This window comes from Saccoglossus kowalevskii, chromosome 18, assembly GCF_978046115.1.
Source record: "Saccoglossus kowalevskii chromosome 18, keSacKowa6.1, whole genome shotgun sequence".
Lineage (NCBI taxonomy): Eukaryota > Metazoa > Hemichordata > Enteropneusta > Harrimaniidae > Saccoglossus > Saccoglossus kowalevskii.
In genome coordinates, this window is record NC_140658.1 from 17460148 (window position 1) to 17478222 (window position 18075).

Genomic DNA, 18075 nt, shown 5'->3' on the forward strand with positions numbered 1-18075 from the left:
TCGTGCGTGAATTCTCCTCCAAGTCAGTCTACTTCTTCAGGCAAATAAGGAAAATACAAAGTAACCGAAAAATGCAAGTTTACCATAATAGATGAACGATAATAACTTCCACGCCTTGGTCTTCAGTACACCCTCTACTGGAAGGGACTTAATCCCAAATGCAAAGCTCTTACAATTTTGACATAAACAAATTCAGAAAACGAGTAAGTAATCATAAAAACAACTAAATTTCCCAATGTGATCCCAGTCGTCCAAAAAATTTAAAAGTGCATTCAACTTTGGAAAAGTCCGTGATATACACATCCCTAAGAATTCTTCCATTTCACTATTTTTAACAGAGTACTAAAAGTCATCCCACCCCTTTTCTTATTTCATTTCTAGCCTTCGAGAAACTCAATTCTGCTCACAACTGTATTTCTTCTCATTCGTCACTGAAATCTGTAGCCGAGTCCTTCGCAAAGAGCAATGGTTCAAGAATCAGTTGTCTAAGTCTCCGAGTCTATGGCGGCAAATAACACTACTGTCTTAGAGTCTGACTCTGGTGATTCCTCTTCTATTTTCTCATACTCTGACTGATCCAATGTATCAATATTCCTGATTTTGTACGATGTATTGCCATCAAACTACAATTTCAACTAACTGTTATTTTGTGTTAAAACCCATCACTCAAATAATACTGGGTGTAATCAGTTGTCACTCAGCTGTTATTTTGTGTTAAAACACGTTTCATCCAACTGTTATTTTGTGTTAAAACCCATCATTCAAATGTTACTGGATGTAATTAGTTGTTACTCAACTGTTAATTTAGTGTTAAATCGCGTTACCACCAACTGTTATTTTGTGTGACTACAAGTTGTCCAGCTGTTACTTTGTGTTATTTCCATATATCCAACTTAGTTGGGTCCAACTGAGATTCATAGTACAATGAAGCATGATGTTGGGCGAGACTGAAAATTGTCAAAACACCAATAAATAAAGAAAATAAGTTGAACAGGATTTCTGGGCGTGAAAGAAACATGTTGGAGCTGATGCAAAAAAAAAAAATACCCAGATGCAAACATCGTTACAATCTGTGTACCCCCATAATAAGTGGTTACACCTGTGAAGCTGCGTGGCTGCTAGGATATCTGTTTCTACTGAAGTCGCACCATCTAAGCCACACCTTCTTAGATTGACACCACCGCGCTGTACATAGACGTTGAAGTTATAATGTTGGTGAAAACACAAGCCGTCATGTAGCTGCAGCTAATATTATAATTATATCCGAATATCTCTGTGCTATTTTGTTGTAGTTGTGAAATTATAAATTATTTTGATTGAGAACAATTATATTCCAATTTACTGGCTCAATGGTGCTCATTGGCATTCAACATGTCTCTAAAGTATGTCATGTAAATTACATTCAGCACACTCTTAATAAGACCCCTGTGTTGATTACAATATCCCAATCCAGACCTCGTGTCCATCATTTTGACAAAGAAGAAACCAGATAACACTAATAAGAAGGGTCACATTGACTTCTGTCACAGATCGCATATATCCCAGAATATAGTAACTATATGGGTTCGTATTTATCCATAACTACTATATCTGTATATAATCATCTACTTTTGGTTTGTGCATTAATAACGAGACACTATGGGTTGTTCTATTTAAAATTATCAACACGTTGAATTTTTCTAACTATTATCACGGAAAAAGGTAAATTATCTAGCTAAACGGTTCATATAGCTCTGAAACTCTACTGAAACTCTACTTGAAAGAACATGGAAGAGATTATCCTTCTAGTATTTAGAGCCTGTTACCGGCTAGGTAAAAAAATTACGTTCATGCAGTACAGTTAAAAATATATAGCATGCAGATCTTCAGAAACGTATCTCTACCTGCGTTAAAATGAGGATTGCAACCCCGAGGGCGGTATAATTACAATCACACCAAGATATCGCTCATTATGGAAACCCAATTCTACATGAATGAATCGTAGAAACCATATAGGTTTTTGTATTGCTTCTATGCGATTTAATTAAGTTTTGAAAATGAAATTAGAAATAACGGTGTTGTACTGAGTTGATTGATCGAACAAGTACAGCAACTTTACTGATTCGATGAAAAGTAAGCTTGATAGGAAGAATGAAACGATTGGCCATACTAACATTATGGTAAATATGATTGGAAAAAGACGCCAAGATAATTAAACCTAGATATTTATGATGAGTGTCACGATCCAAAATTGTATCACCAATATTATTATTAATTGGTATATTAATTCAAATGTATGGCAAGTACAACACATTAAAGGTTTACCCGAAATACTATGTAGCATATCGCTATATCAGAAAAAAACATTATATGTGAAATTGTGTTAATAAATGTTGGTTTTTGGACAGAAGCAAATGGCTATTGATAAATTGACAGATGTTGTCGCATACGACTTATTTACCACTTTCGTGTCACTGAGAATGTTCTAGAACCGTACTGTGTCTGGGTGGAATATTATAGATTTTTTTAGAAACTGGTTGAATAGGTAATAGAACACTGTAGGAGGCAACAGAAGGTAATGGAACATTCTAGAAATTTGTAGTAAGTTCCAGACTCATTATGTATGCTGATGTAATGGTCTATTTATAGACAGTGGGGATATATATAGGGGAGTTGTTCAGCACTGAGATCAGATCGGAGATTTTGTTGAATTGTATTGGAGTTTAAGTATCTAGTTATTGGAGTAGTGGAGTTTTACCACGTTATTGTACTTGATGTTTGCAGAGTATAATAATACCAGTACCAGTTGAAACCTCATCTGTTGACTCCGTGTTCGTATTTTATCATCGCCGCCAGGGAAGTCTTTCTGTTACTGTTGCCATTTTGGTATTTGAACCATCACAACTGTACTATACCGGTAATATTACGTTGCGTGTGACAGACATTGTGCTGCTCGATGACCAACACCCTGACATACATAACACCGGATTCTACTACCTTGTCCCACATCAGTATTTCTAATGACAGTCTTATTGTCGTTACACCTCATCTGGAAGTGGTACATAAGTCGTATGCGACATGCCTCCCCTCTCAAGAATATTATAACATATAATATTACATGACTAGCAACGACGTCAATAATACGAATACGATAACAATTTCAAATAAAACATCAATACAACATATCAAATCGAACTGAATAAAGCTCATACAGTAGAATATAATAAAATATGAAATACAGTCATAAACGAATAACATTCTACTATACTGTTCAAAGTTCCTCAGTCCATCAATCTACTCAGGTAGTTCGCTACCACATTGTCCCGTCCAGGAATATCTTCAACACGATAATTATATCCTTGCAGAGTCATCGTCCATCTCATCACTCGGTCATTTGCAAACTTGGCTTTATCCAGGTAAGACAATGGTTTATGATCCGTCTGCAAAATGAACTCCACACCGGCTAAATATAGGCGAAATTTATTCACGCCCCATACAATGGCTAAACATTCCCTTTCTACAGTTGAATATTTCTTTTCTGCATCGGATAACTTCTTACTTGCATACGCACCTAGATGAAGCTTCTCACCATGATTCTGCATAAGTACTGCTCCAATTCCTACCTGAGACGCGTCCGTCCGCAACACAAATGGTTTCTGTGGGTCTGGCAACTTCAAAATTGGTTTGCCCAATAATTATTCCCGCAAAGTGTTATATGCTTTCTCCTGGGCCTCTCCCCATACAACTTTGTTGAAATGTCCTTTCCTTAGTAGATCACTCAGGGGTGCTGCAATAGTTGCGAATAAGGGGATGTGGTCTCTGTAGTAATTGACCAGCCCAAAGAATGATCGGACACCTTTCTTGGTCGCTGTTCTTTGCGCTTCTCGAATTTTTTCCATGTTGTCGTGACTCGGACTCACCCAATTGTGTCCAATTTTATGACCCAGGAATTCTACTGATATTGCACCCAGAACACACTTGGATGGTCTAGCTGTTATGTCCGCTGCCCTTAGTCTTCGTAACAACTCAGATAATACTTGAACATGCTCATCCCAGCAGCTTGAATAAACTATCAGGTCATCTATATAGCTTCCAACCCCCTCCATACCTGACAATAATTTCCTGATTCCCCGCACCAGAGTAGCTCCCGAATTCTTCATTCCAAATGGCATCCTTAAAAATTCATAAGTTCCATCGGGAGTAACAAATGCTGTCTTCGGTATATCTTCTTCAGCTACTGGTATCTGCCAATAACCCTTACTTAAATCAATTTTTGACAGGAACGTACTATTATGTAGCCTCTGAAATATGTCCCCTGTTGTTACCATTGGCTCAGGGTCGGTTACAGTGACCTTATTTAATTTCCTATAGTCTACACATATGCGATTTGATCCATCTTTCTTCTTTACAATCACCACCGGTGACGCATAGGGTGATGTAGACTTCCTGATTACTCCCATTTTTAACATATCTTCAATATCTTGCCTAAGGTTCTCCCTTATTGCATACGGTAGTGAGTATGGCTTAGATCGTATTGGTGTATCATTTGTCAGGTCAATCTTATGACTGATTATCTTGGTCTTTCCTGGCAAGTCAGTAAACACCTTATCATAAGTATTGACTAAACCCACCAGTTCTTTTCTCTGGTGTTCTGTCAGGTCTGTACCAATTTAAACATCTTTACCTGACTCCTTTGGTTTACAAGTTCCTAACTCTAGAAGATCATCTTCGTCTACAGCATTCTCTTCATCTGACTCGTTGCACCCCGCTGTAGCTGTGCGCACAGCATTCATCAAGTCTATGGCCGTATTTGGTGAGTAACTTGTCTCACTTCCATCTGGTTGAGGTGACGTCTCCCGCTCAACATACAACTTTAACATATTTACATGATACGTCTTCACTTTGTCACCTACCCTCACTCGATAATCGTTTTCGCCTATTACCTGCTCCACCACATAAGGACCCTTCCACTGCATCAATAGCTTGTTGTTGTCAGTTGGCAGCAAAATTAACACCTTATCTCCTTCCTTAAGCACTCGTTTCTTCGTTTTACGATCATAGTAACACTTGTATCGGTTCTGTGCCTTCTGTAATTCCTCTCAAGCAATCTCTAAAGTCTGTCCTAGCCGATCTCTCAACTCAAATACATACTGGTAACTATTAACTATCCCAGGAGTGTCGCTTTCTTTGGTCCATAGCTCCTTAAGGATCTTCATTGGGCCTCTAACCGTTCGACCATATAATAGCTCAAATGGGGAAAAACCAGTTGACTCCTGTGGTACCTCTCTATATGCGAAGAGTAAAGCACTAATATACCGATGCCATTGCCTTGGTTATTCATGGCACAACCGCTTTAACATCTTCTTCAAAGTACCATTAAACTATTCCACCAGTCCATTACAAATGGGGTGATAGGGCGTAGGCGTCAGTCTCTTAATGCTGAGCAATCCTGATACTTCTTGCATACATTCTGACACAAACTGAGTCCCCATGTCACTTAGTACTTCTTCTGGAACCCCCAATCGCCTATAAAAGTCAATCAACGCCTCGGCTACAGTCTCCATATCTATATTTTTAAGTGGAACTGCCTCTGGATACCGTGTAGCATAGTCCACCATAGTAAGGATGTATCGATGACCCCCGTCACTGGATGGCGTAATTAGTCCAACCAAATCTATAGCCACACGCTTGAATGGCATATCAATTAAAGGCATCTTACCTAAATGGGCATTCACAACTGATCCCTTTGATACAGTCCTCTGGCATACATCACACGACCTACAAAAACTGGTAACATCTTGATGTAGCCCAGGCCAAGAAAAGCTAGTCACAATCCAGTCTTCTGTCTTCTTTATCCCCATGTGTCCACCAAATATTGAATCATGAGCAATCTCCATAACATGAGTCCTCAACAGTTTCGGCACAACCACTTGACGTACCGTCTTGCCTCCTGGAACTGAACGATCCCGAAACACATGATATAGCAAGCCTCCATATACCTGGAACTCGGTTGTATGGTGCCCTCTCACTTCTGGTTCTCTCTTATTATAATATTTCTTCAACGATGTGTCTGCTTGCTGCATCTCGATTAATTTGTCTTTTGTTACATGTGCTCCAGTCTTTACATTACACAGTTTGAGTGGCTTCACCTTACCAGATTTCTTCACTTGCACTCTGGTTGTTGCTGCTCCACTCACATTCCACACTGGATCCGGGTCATCTGGTGGTCTTGCTCCGGGCACATTCCCAACAATTAACTCATAGATTGGGTCCTGCACACATAATGCTTCAACCATGCCTCTCAAATATGGTGTATCAATTTCCACCATGGCGACTGGAACCCTTCTTACAGTACGATCAACCAATAATATATGTCCCATCTTTTTTGTATACTGGTCATCTGGTACCAAGCTCTTCTTGACTATAATGCCATTACATCCAGTATCTCTCAATATGGTCACAACTGTGTCACCTTCCTTCCCTTGACCCACAGGCAAAGTCCTGTCCTCCACAACGCCACTCCGTTCCATACACCATTCACAACCTTTAACTGCTCCCCCGATGCTAACAACAAATGGTCCTTCTCAATCGTTTTAGGCACAACACAGCTAGATGATGTTGCACTCAGAACACACTTGGATGGTCTAGCTGTTATGTCCGCTGCTCAGATAATACTTGAACATGCTCATCCCAGCAGCTTGAATAAACTATCAGGTCATCTATATAGCTTCCAACCCCCTCCATACCTGACAATAATTTCCTGATTCCCCGCACCAGAGTAGCTCCCGAATTTTTCATTCCAAATGGCATCTTTAAAAATTCATAAGTTCCATCGGGGGTGACAAATGCTGTCTTTGGTATATCTTCTCTAAGGTTCTCCCTTATCGCATATGGTGGTGAGTATGGCTTAGATCGTATTGGTGTATCAACAGTTTCGGCACAACCACTTGACGTACCGTCTTGCCTCCTGGAACTGAACGATCCCAGTGCACACGATATAGCAAGCCTCCATATACCTCGAACTCGGTTGTATGGTGCCCTCTCACTTCTGGTTCTCTCTTAATATAATACTTCTTCAACGATGTGTCTGCTTGCTGCATCTCGATCAATTTGTCTTTTGTTACATGTGCTCCAGTCTTTACATCACACACTTTGAGCGGCTTCACCTTACCAGATTTCTTCGCTTACGCTCTGGTTGTTACTGCTCCACTCACATTCCACACTGGATCCGGGTCATCTGGTGGTCTTGCTCCGGGCACATTCCCAACAATTAAATCATAGATTGGGTCCTGCACACATAATGCTTCAACCGTGCCTCTTAAATATGGCGTATCAATTTCCACCATGGCGACTGGAACCCTTCTTACAGTACGATCAACCATCAATATATGACCCATCTGTTTTGTATACTAGTCATCTGGTACCAAGCTCTTCTTGACTATAATGCCATTACACCCAGTGTCACAGCTGTGTCACCAACCTTCCCTTGACCCACAGGCAAAGTCCTGTCCTCCACAACACCACTTCGATCCATACATGCACCATTCACAACCTTTAACTGCTCCCCCAATGCCAACAACAAATGATCCTTCTCAGTCATTTTAGGCACACCACTGTCAATTTGAACAGCACAGCTAGCACTGATATTAGACTCCTCTTTAACCACTGCAGCTGCACCAGTAGTAGTGCTGGGTTTGACACTCTTTCTTTCTTGACCCCTGTGTTGTCCACTACGGCAGAACTTAGCCACATGTCCTATGGCACCACACTGAAGGCACTGTTCACCTTTTGTCATGGTTGACATCAGTAACACGGGATGGACATTGTCGCATATGACTTATGTACCACTTCCGTGTCACTGAGAATGTTCTAGAACCGTACTGTGTCTGGGTGGAATATTCTAGATTTTGTTTAGAAACTGGTTGAATAGGTAATAGAACACCGTAGGAGGCAATAGAAGGTAATGGAACATTCTAGAAATTTGTAGTAAGTTCCAGACTCATTATGTATGCTGATGTAATGGTCTATATATATAGGTATATATAGGGGAGTTGTTCAGCACTGAGATCAGATCGGAGATCTCGTTGAATTGTATTGGAGTTTAAGTATCTAGTTATTGGAGTAGTGGAGTTTTACCGCATTATTGTACTTGATGTTTGCAGAGTATAATAATACCAGTACCAGTTGAAACCTCATCTGTTGGCTCCGTGTTCGTATTTTATCATCGCCGCCAGGGAAGTCTTTCTGTTACTGTTGCCATTTTGGTATTTGAACCATCACACCTGTACTATACCAATTACGGTAATATTACGTTGCGTGTGACAGATGTTTAGGGTTGTTGATAAATATTTGTGTTTGACATATATGAAGGATTGTTTGATTGACCAATTAGTTGATTAAATAACCAGAATATTTCAAGTACATTTTCTCCAAAATAAGTTATATGATTTCCAATGGAAACTTTATACATGAAAAAAAATGAAAATTTTAAATAAGACATTCCATAATTATTCTAATTCAAATTAGATTTGAAATCATTGGTTTGAATATTAAAATGTTCATCGTGATTAAGACACTGATATGTACGGAAAATCATTAATTTTGTTTTATCTACAATTAAAATTAATCTATTTATATCCATCCATTCACCTAAGTAAGGTCATTTGAATTTGATAAGCAGTGTCACCAGCGTATAAAACTACTTTATCGAGCTTGGCAACACTAGTAAGCCATTCACAAACATTATTTGGTAATCGAATTTGGACAGGGGCGAGGGTTTGCTGATGATTACTTGTGTTAGAAAAGATGAAGGGTTATTTATAAATATTTGTGTTAGAGATGGACGCTAGTAACACGTATGTGTGTTGTGATCAATAACCAAAACTTCATACATATATTATGAATAATTACCATTTGGTGACATTTCATGCATACCATTAATTCAGGAAATTTAGAAAGTTAAAACTTAACATAAATGCAATCACTTCTCCAGCAAGCGGTGTTTAATATCGCATTCATACGAATTATATACATTGTCGTTCAATTGTATAGGGTTTAATTGTATAGGTCCTGTCCAATTGTATTTTGAGGTGAGTGAATTGTAATGTTTCATTAATTTAAGGCATCACTTAATGTTCAATGCTTGTAATATTAATGAATTAATTTTAATATTTTATTTTAATTTCAACACTAGATATGATTTACTAGCTTGAAAATGGTATATCACAGAAATGAAGCTATGGCTAGACTGGTAAAAGTTATAGGTCCTGTCCCATTGTGTTTTGAGGTGAGTGAATTTTAATGCCACATTCTAAGGTATCACGTGCTGTTCTCGACATGTAATATTAGATCTGTTTAATTATTTTAAAAGATCCTTTTCATTAGTAAATGGCACCCTCATACAACAAAACTTAGTATAAGTGGTTGATCAAAAATGTGATGAGTCTGGTTCATCTATTGGCTAAGCTTGTTGTACATATATGCAAATGAGTATAGGAACCATAAATGCTGCAGGGTGTATTGGGAGGGGTGGAGGATTTCATGTTTGCAATGACTGGTTGTAATGTGCTATCTCGGTGACCATTTTTCAACCAGTAATTCACTGTTTGATACAAACATTTTAGTTACAACTTCATGTTCGTTTCATTAAAACATCTTGTTATTCTATCAAAAAACGCTCTTGTGTGTATTCGTGTATATTTTGATATTATTATCAGATTATATTTAACGAGAGTGAAATTCTCCAGCAGTACTGTTAACAAGTTTTTGAAAACCTTTTTAATTTCAAATAACTATCATATCTAAATATCGTTTATCACCTACATTTATTATGTGTTGTCACCACACTAAATCCCGTCATGCATTGCTGTTGTAGTTATACCATTGGTGCTAATGTTCCATGTCCATCTTAAAAAATCGAAAAAAAAAACATGTTGGTGTTCATCCAAGACTGACAGAAAATCCTTTACAGGATTTTGTAATATAGTTCATCTTCGCCCACCAATCAGAGAATCTTGCATGTGATTCGGTGATAACCTGGTGATGTTAAAGGCTCACACGAAACAAAACCTATTCATGTTATCAAGTTATTCTACACAGATTATCATATTATTATTAGCAAAACCTTATCTTTTTAGGTTAAGTGATGTCACATCGACAGTCGTACGCCTTATTGAAGACGGAAGTGTGAATGGAACAACGAAACTGGTGAAGATCCTGAAGACTTATGCTCTCAAAATATCGATTGAATAATGTTTCAGATCACGACGTGTTTATATTATGTTTTAATTTACAAATAATATATTAACTTCTTGTAGTACTTAGTGACAATAGCAACATATCCATCCGGATAAATGCTCCAAAGTATTTTATATATTATAAATATTTCATTTTGAATGACCATGTGATTATATTCTCCAGCCAAATATACATTCATGTTTTCAAAAACACAGTTTTCATCAAATGAGAATAACAACATTTCTTGTGAAAAATAAAAATAAAGTTTGATGAAATTACAAAAGGCTGCATTTCTATATATCTTATACTAGTTTGAATGATACATTACACAGGTGGATGTATGAATACAAATTAAAGGCACAAACCTATATACATGCAACATAGGGTTTAAACTCCTGACCAAAATAAATATATGTTTGTCAGTATGTTACGTAGCTACGTATGAAGTACTAACCGAGACTTGATAATCTTCTGAACAAAGTTTTGTTTTTCTTGACATACAACACTATAGATTATTACCCTTTAAAAGTCATCAAAAAAGCTTAAATCTTGTTGTGAACTTAGACAAAACTGCAATTATGTTGTGACTCTTCGAATAAATAACGAGTTAAATATTTTTATATTATTCTTTTGAAATAAAGCTTATCAATGAAATGCACAATGCTACAAAATATGTTCGTGTCAAGGTTCATGGAGTTATTGTAAAATATAATAAATTTCATGTTTGCTGAAGTTTCATAAACGTACTAATGTGTGTTCTGCTTGAAAATTCCATTTTGTGGAAATCGACGTTTCAAATGTTCACAAAACATTTCCGCTCACACTGTTTTCTGTCTTTGAAAATTTTTAAATAAACACTGGCAATAATTTTTCCGACATTTAACTATGCTTGACATGGAAATCTGTGCTAAGAACCATCCCTTTTAGTTATTAATTTACAGCTAGTCATGGCAATTAAAATTTATTCAGCTTGAAGTGTGTGGGTTGCAAACATTGAAGTGGGTGGCATCAGGTGATGTGGTAGCCATTGTCCGATTAAGTTAAGGTAGAGATGCAGGTTCGTGGGCTTTTTTAGCTTTTTCTTACCCAGACAGTCTTGGCTAGATAGAGTTTAAATTTCGGAGCATTGTCATTGTGGGAACATACTCAAAAATCAGTTTTAAAATATAGGGAACCGAGGCACTCGTATGTGATTAAAAGTCCCGAAAGTTTGTTTGCGTTGCTCTTTGATTGACAAGTCACTTTTGATGTTATATGCAAATGATTGCTGGCCTCAGTTACGGAGCAGCCGGTGTGCGACTTCCTGTACTGGCTCTCTGTTTACTTACCTCCAATCTGACTAAAATCTGATGTAGTGTAGGGGCTTTAATTATTTTGACTATAAACTTATTTTAATTTTATTTTTTATTATATTTGTTATTAATGCCCTTTTATTTTATTATTTTACTTTGATTTTGAGATTTTTTTTTAATTCCGCCCTACCTACATCTGATCCGACGCCTATGTAAGTCCCGTTCAAGTCTCGCGTAAGTAACAGCCAATCACAGCCCCCCTTTTATACAGGCTGTCGGTTGCTTACTTTTCAGTGTATACGGGCTTTCTTTCTGTACATTATATTTTGCCCACTTGAATAAACCATTAATAGAAAATTGCTAGTATATTTTTATTTGCAAAAGAAATTCCACAGCATTTTACAATTTTTCTCATTACATTGAATATTTTTTTCACTTCCAACAAATGTGTACACTTCCAGATACATCTTCGCCAGCCAAGGTTCGTTCATTCAGTCATCGCTTCAATTTTACATCACTGAGCATAAGTATCTAGAATGGAAGCAACAAAAATAAGTAAATCGTAATGATTAGAACACTGTAAACAGCTAAAGTAAACAATGCAAACTGATTTTAAATTGTATAACGGTCACCGGCCCACGGCATCGACGCAGAAAATTGGAGCAAACAAATATTTCCTGATCAATTGCGATGTGTTCCAAATAAAAAATATTTTATTCCAGTCCAAATCAGCTCAATTACTTTAATAAAGAGTTATTGTATAATGTACAAAATGTTGATACAATTTGATGAATATTTACAGCTTCAATACCGTAGACGATTTTGGCCCGATCGTCAACAAAACATCACCCGTCTCCAGGGCAGGCGACTGGAAAAAGACACTGGTGTTCTGTCGAACCGGTGTAAACAAAATCAACACTCCCAGAATAACTATGCGGAATAACGATCTAAAGTCGAACCATTCGAGCCACAATATTAACATAAAAATGACTTTCGTTGCATTTGACAATGATAAACTTACCGAAAAGTCGTGTTATTCACGGTCGCTAACGTCGGTATAATTCGCTATTTTATTTGAGTGTGTTTGCCACCCGGTGACGTCATCATGTGCGCTATAAAAGGAGGTATGTGATTCGTTGACTAAAATCGTCGATAGTGGGTCTCGTTGAAATCTCGTTACATAGGCGTCGGATCAGATGTAGGTAGGGCGGAATTAAAAAAAAATCACAAAATCAAAATCAAAGTAAAATAATGAGATAAAAGGGCATTAATAACATAAGTAATAAAAAATAAAATTAAAATAAGTTTATAGCCAAAATAATTAAAGCCCGTACACTACATCAGATTTTAATCAGATTGACTTACCTCAAGCGCGATCAACTAGCAAACTACAAAAACAGACAAGACGTAGATGCTTCCAGCATACAAGCGGAATATACATACATAAACATACACTTGTAACTGATAAGTAAACTTTTTCACCCTTAAATAAATTGATTTTTCATTTATTTTTAGGTAGAAGGTAGCGTCGATAGGGCGATTTAATTTTCGCGCAAAACAAGGCCACAATTTCTTTTGTTTTCTTGGTGCATGTATTTCAAGCTTTTTTGCATTGTGGGCGAAACTAAAAAATGTTTCCACAAATTTTTACTCCAACGGCATTTTAACACTGAAGTAAACATTTTCATTTCGCTGTAATGATTATCGTGCTGATAGAATTGTGATGCAATTGACAAACAGCACAGTTGTTGCTGTCATCGCTAACTAACTTTTCAGTGTTAAAATATACAAACATAAAAGGCTTGGTTAATTAAAAATAAAAAAAAAACACCCTGGAAATTACCGAAAAATCGGTAATGAGATGCTGTTTTTAAACACCGCGGAAAATCATGCACTGTGCGATGCCATCTTGGTTACCTTAATCGGGAACCCCCTTGTCAGCTAGCATGCACCGGTAGCGATGTCGCAAACTACGTTGTATAGTCGTGATCGGCGACCTCTGGTACTAAGGAACTTTATGAATTAGGTATTTCCCGGTCACGGTTCGTTTAATTTGCATCGACCTGTCTCGTCTGTAGTTGAATGAAACCTGCATCGATTTACAATAGTTCTCTTTCTAATGTGACTTTATTTCGAATTTGTTTCACCGGCGTTTGGGTGATTGAGTAGTAAAAACTGCGAATAGCCGTTGTGTAGTAAAATATTAGGGCCCATTTCAACCTGGTCATCTAACTTCGCACGGTCCACGAAAACTGCGTCTTTTTAAAGATTTGAGAAAAGGTAAATTTAGACTCAACCCACCCAATGGCAATCGCTATGTTTATATAACTGTATGAATATGTCATCGGCTTTACGTAATCTATTGTGTCCCTCCCTCAGTGGAATTGATAACACAACGCCATGACAGTTTTCACGCAAGGTTGAGACTTCACGGACGATTTTTCGTCCGTTTCCCTCGAATTGTAAATATTTTTATTTAATTTTTTTTACCTGACGATTTGACATCAGCAAATTTCGGTGTATGGTGTATTTCTATGAGTTTCTGTTACACATATGAAGCGAATGATTCGTTTTAAAACTTTTTTTTACAAAATGGCAATTATCTCAGTTTCATTTTTTACTCAAAATTTCAACTTTAAAACTATTTAACTTCTAGACGGTTCATTTGTTTTCAATGTAATTTTCAGGGGTCATTATTCAGGTCTATCCTAAGTAAATGGCTTTGTATGGTTTCACTGTCTTCACTGGAACAGAAACAATAGAGCTGCCAATTAGCGGCTCTGTTAACTGTGAACGATTTATAAAATGTGAATGTTTCAAAGAGCACTGTGTAAAAACTTTCCAATGGAAACACTAATAAATAAGCCATTATGTTCCTAGTAAACAGGAGTTTTAAATAAGTGTTCTTAAATTAAAATCAGGGTATGCATTCAAATGTTAAATAGTTTTAAGTGCACTTTCACCTAAAATGCATGATTATAACCCAAAATCAACACCATTTAATATGGTATCATAGTACATTATTGTAAACCATAAAACTCAAAAGTTTAAATAAAACTCTGTCAAATGATATATAACTTGATTGGTAAAAAGTATATTTTACTCATGTAATTACAGTAATTAGAGGCAATTAGAAATATAGTCTCCCAACCTGCATCTCTACCTTAATGGGCTGACAGGATAAATTTTAAAGTAGAAAAACTTGTTGGTTGCATAGTGGTTCTAGCCATAGAAAAAAAATTAAGTCAAATACAGTGAATAAAATAAGGATATGTGTTACAAGCAATTGTCAAGTTAAAATGTCAATTGTTGTTAATTAAAAGAAGATTGAAGATCTTGTAGTGTGACTATTCTTTAACCAATATAAAGAACGTGTTAAATTATTAGACGCAAGAACAAAATGCAGATGAAAGGTGACATTTTATAACACCATTTTTAAAAATCATTTACATTTTGAAAATGCATTTTTGTTTTTATTTTTTTAATCTATTCAGTTCCTGTAACTAGTTTCGTCTCTAGAATACATGTCTCCTTTTCAAATTCAAGTTTTAAAGTTAATTTTTGTTTTAAACACCCATTTTCATTTTATTTTTAAGTAAGTAAATCCTTGCGATTTAAGTTCTTCATAACTGGATTAATAATGGTCAACTAACTTGCTTTACCTTAGGTCGTGCTGGGTCATATTGTGTTTTATTTCTAATGTTGGTATATACTGATCGGTTGTGTACTGAACAATTCAGATGATTTTTGTATATAACATTATAATATCGATAACTTTTTTTGTACATGAGGTTTTACGTATTAAACGCGTCAGTTGTTAATATAATAATTGTTTGGGGCATAATTTTGATCGTTTCGTAGAAATTTCAGATGCATTAGCACAGCAAGTGTACACAAATATATGTAATTTACAGGTTGGGTTTCTATTGTTTTTATCGAAACCTGTCCGTATTTGACAATTTTTTTCGTTTCACACTAACCTTTCTTTATTTTCTCATTTAATACAATTATTGAGGTATGTAAATGTGTCGAAATGGACATAGTGCGAGTGGTTAGTGCTAGTAGCACTAATCCGAAAAAGTACTAGATCTAGTGCTAAAATGGCACTAGATCTAGTACTAAAATGGCACTAGATCTAGTGCTAAAATGGCACTAGATCTAGTACTAAAATGTACATAGTGCGAGTGGCATTGATATCGCGTTGTCAACGACGTCGAGACATCCCGTAATTGTCTGAAAATAAATTAATATTTACGTAAAGTTGTTGTATCTTTCATTTATTGGAAATGTGCTACAGTGGGAAAACTGAGTATGTACATGAATGTCATTGTCCACGTGTATCGTAACTAATAGACCTTTGAAACAACGCGATCGGCCGGGAAACTAGCTCCATGGTCAGTGAAACTGCAGGTCGAACTTCGCAATTTTTACAAATTGTGAATAGATACACTGTATGAAATGGTATTGTGTGGAAGTTTGTGTTTTCAACTTCGGCGTATGTAAACTTGTAACTTGTATGTAAATGGTGGAATTCAGCGTTGATTTTTTTTTAAATCGCTGACGTGCCGTTTTATTTCTGGTCGGCGCCACACTCAATGAAAATAGATCTTCGTAAATGAAATTATGATGGCATATATGAACTAAATAAAAAATGTGTATACTGGTAGTCTAAGTCCCGGGTCCCTGTAAAGCTTGGCGGGTTTTGTGTGTACGGCGACCTGTGAATGGACATGTGTTGCTCAGTACCGCTAGGAACTAGACAGAAAATGAACCGTTGTCTGGTTGTCATGACATTGACCTTTGCGGACATAATCAACCAATGGTAAAAGTGGATTCACGCAATTCTGTTGTTACATTGTAACCATTGCGGTACTAACTGGAAAAAGCCACGACGCTATTGTTTTAGCTTTACCCTGTGATCGTTTGTCAATATTCGTTCACAAACATTGGTCTCGTTAGCTCTTAGCCCCTTTTTACAATGGATTACGCTAATCTCAAGCATTCGGAGCATGGAGGTACTAACGGAAGGGTCCACAACGCATCTCAAGTGACCATTTAAGCCTGGCTTATTTCTTTTTGTTTCAACCCAAGTTAATCCTGATATGGACATTGTCTAGCTCATCTTTGATGTCGATGATAGTTTGCGATTGCTTACACAAGTAACCAGTTAGCGGAATATGATATAACCTCGCCGATTTTTTAACGTGACCATATAATATATGTCTAGACACTTTCTCTGCAATGATATTTGTTAGGAGTCCTTAGGATTTTTTGCTGTAGACTCTCGAAATCTTGTTCTTGTTACAGTTGCTAATAATTAAAACATGTAAAATCTGTGAAGTAACAAGTTCGTCTGTTGAATTTCCGGTTGTGAAATGCGTAACCTTCACAGCTTTATTCAAGAGCGTGTTTATTGTGACTAGTGTGAATGGGTAAGCTTCGTTTGGACAAAGAGCTGTTATCACTGTAAACAATGTTAAATTATTCTTCTAATGCTCAGTTCATCTTTTGAAAACAACTATTTTTAGATTTGAAAAAAAAAAAATCATGCCATTTCCCTATCAAAATCCAAGCCAAAAAGATCGCACTACAACATCGGTAAATCTCTTCCGCGTTGCGTTCAATAACATTAACATATTTAAATGAGCTATGGTGATTTGAACACGTTGGCATCATTCAGCATTTTGATTGGTTAATTAGCGATTTGACCTCAACTCATGCAAGAGAAACATGGCGGATACCATACAGCATCGAGCGTTTATATGCGATCGGAATCATTTGCTTACGATGAAACTAAGTTGAATTTTATTTGAATTTCATAACAATTCAACGAATTTATTTTTTGTGCGTTATTATAATCACTACTGAGTAATAATCAACAATTGTCAAACGCAGCATGATCGGATTACGCAACTGTGATCGTTTGCTACGCAATGCAGTTGTGTTTGTTTTTATATGAAACTTCGTTTACAATATTCTTTCGTTACCAATAAAATAAAAACAAATGTATTTGAAAAATGACACTGGGCGACACTGTAATGACATTTCAGGCAGTCTACTTTTTAATTCAGCAAGAATTATTAATTATTGTTAATTCTGCAATAGTTTCTTTCGTCTTGGGTGGCCCAACTAACGGCGTTGAAAGTCTGCGTAGTTGGATACTTCAATGAAAATAAGTCCCCCAAAAATATTTGATGATTATTTTTTGAAATTTTGAACCCCAAATAAGCGCCCACCAGCCGTGAAATCCCCAGGACGATTTTTCTGATGAGCGAATTTACAGCAGAATCCGGTATTATATAAAGAAAGTAATATTATGGACATCTCACAGATATTGCCGATGTTTTATACTGTTCGTAGTTTGCATATGAAGTGGTTGTTGATGCCCCTCCTATTATTCGACGTCATTGACAATGCGATAACAATGCCACTCGCACTGTGCACATTTTAGCACTAGATCTAGTGCCATTTTTGCACTAGATCTAGTGCCATTTTTACCACTAGATCTAGTACTTTTTCGGATTAGTGCTACTAGCACTAACCACTCGCACTACGCCCATTTCAACAC

The 18075-nt window shown here is 36.7% G+C and overlaps 1 long non-coding RNA gene across 1 annotated transcript; it reads right to left on the bottom strand.

Moving 5' to 3' along the window:
- Positions 1-11864: 11864 nt before the first annotated feature.
- LOC146731639 (uncharacterized) lies at positions 11865-12739 on the bottom strand. Its single transcript, XR_014927018.1, has 2 exons — positions 12529-12739; positions 11865-12038 (listed from the first exon to the last, which is right to left on the bottom strand). It is a non-coding gene; the product is annotated as an uncharacterized LOC146731639 (long non-coding RNA).
- Positions 12740-18075: the final 5336 nt, after the last annotated feature.